Source organism: Cryptomeria japonica, chromosome 1, assembly GCF_030272615.1.
Source record: "Cryptomeria japonica chromosome 1, Sugi_1.0, whole genome shotgun sequence".
NCBI lineage: Eukaryota > Viridiplantae > Streptophyta > Pinopsida > Cupressales > Cupressaceae > Cryptomeria > Cryptomeria japonica.
The window spans coordinates 60,822,662-60,825,056 of record NC_081405.1 but is presented as its reverse complement, the minus strand read 5'-3'; positions in this window follow the sequence as shown (position 1 = coordinate 60,825,056).

Below are 2,395 nucleotides of genomic sequence, written 5' to 3'. Positions count from 1 at the left end.
ACTACAGTCTACACTATGAACCGGGTACTCATTAAGAAAGGTAAGAACAAAACTCCTTATGAGTATTGGACCAGTAAGACACTTGTGGTTAGCTACTTTAAGGTATTTGGTAGCAATGTTACATCAAGAGGAGTGAATATCAGGGCAAATTTGAAGCTAAATGTGATGAGGGAATATTTCTAGGATATTCCACCAAGAGTAAATCTTTCAAGTGCTACAACAATAGGACTCAGAGAATTATGGAAAGTATCAATGTAAGAGTTGATGAATCCTCTGAGATAACTGAGGAAACCAGCAGTGAGCAAGCTGAAAATGCACCAGTTGCAACCTTCTAGGAACCGATTGTTAGTCAACCAAGTACCAATAACAGTGTCCCTGAACTGGTGAATGTTGATACTGATGAAGATGAGGATGAAGAGGAAAAGAAAGAAGAACTAGTTAAGACCATTCCTCAGTATGTCCAGTTGAATCATGATCCTAAGCAGATCATAGGTGATAAGGATGCAGGAATCCTTACAAGAAGAAAGATCAGAGAAAACTCATGTATGATCTCTGAATTTGAGCCTAAATCATTCAAAGAGGCTCATAAAGATGAAGACTGGATCAAGGCAATGGAAGAGGAACTTGACCAGATAGAGAAAAATGGTACATGGTCCTTGGTACCTAGACTAGAGCATAAAAATGTCATTGGCACCAAATGGGTGTTCAGAAACAAGTTGAATGAGGATGGCACAAGGATTAGGAATAAAGCTAGATTGAAAGGAGTTCGTATGCTTCTTGCATATGCAACTTTTAAAAGGTTCAAAGTATATCAAATGGATGTAAAATCTGCATTCCTAAATGGTGTACTTGAAGAGGAGGTATATATAGAGCAACCAGATGGGTTTTCTCTATCTGAAGATAGTGATATGGCGTGCAGGCTACATAAAGCCTTATATGGTCTAAAGTAAGCACCTAGGGCATGGTATGAGCGCCTACATTCCCATCTTGTGAAGATTGGATTTGAGAGAAGAAGTGAAGATATCAATATCTACCTGAAGTCTGAAGGAGATCAGATCCTGATCTGTGAGGTTTTTGTTGATGACATTATCTTTGGAGGAGATGACAAGATGAGTCACGAGTTTGCTAATGAGATGAAGAAAGAGTTTGAGATGTCACTCATAGGGGAGATTAAGTTCTTTATTGGACTCCAGATCTAGCAAATGGAAGATGGAATCTTTATCACTCAGTCCAAATATGTCAAAGAGGTATTGAAGACCTTTGGCATGGAAGATAGCAAATTGGTTGGTACACCGATGGTGACCGTTTGCAAATTGACAAAAGAGGATGATTTTGCACTAGTTGATGAGAAGGAATACCGATCAATGATTGGTAAGTTGCATTATGTAGTCCATAGCAAACTGGATATTGCACATGCAGTTGGCATTACTGCAAGGTTCCAGAAGAGTCCCAGAGAATCCCACTTGATTGCAGTCAAGTGGATTCTTAGGTATCTGAAGGGAACAGTTGACTATGGATTGTGGTACCCACACAACAATGATTTCAATCTGAAAGTATTCACAGATGCTGATTGGGCAAGTAATGTAGATGACCGAAAAAGCACAACCGGTGGTGCATTCTTTCTCGGTGGTAGGCTGGTCTAATGGATGAGTAAAAAGTAGAGTTGTATCTCTCAATCTACAATGGAAGTGGAGTATGTTGCAGCTTTCATGAACTGCACTCAGACAATTTGGATGAAGCATGTACTGTAAGGCTTTAAGATCCCTGTATCTGAACCGGTAAGTATATTCTGTGATAACACAAGTGCTATCAATATATCAAAGAATCTGGTTTTACATTCTAGAACCAAGCATTTTGAGCTTAAGTATCATTTCTTGAGGGAAAAGGTTCAGAATAAGGAGATTGCACTCGAACATGTTTCCAGTAAGGAGCAGTTAGTAGACATATTCACCAAGCCTCTCCCAAAGACAACATTTGTGCATTTGAGAGGTGAATTAGGGGTATTTCCCTTTAGGAGGTGAACTAAAAGTAATTGTTCCACATCAGTCAGGTATTGCAAAGACAAATTTTTGGTTGATTGATGTGTTGAAGGATGCTACTCCTTAGGGGGAGCAGCATGATGGAACAGAGATGCTTGTACCTCCACTTTGGCATTGTTGTCAAAGGGGGAGGAGTGAAGCGAAAAGATATCTACAGCAAATGGGGGAGAAGATTTGCAGCGGAGAAGATATCTTTGTATATTGCCATCAATACCAAAGGGGGAGATTGTTGGCATTATGTGAACCGGCATGAAGACATAATGATATTGTATGTTGTCATTGATGTCAATATGAGACATGGTGTGAACCGAAACATGTGATAGGTGAAAAGAGAGAGGAACCGACATATGTATGAA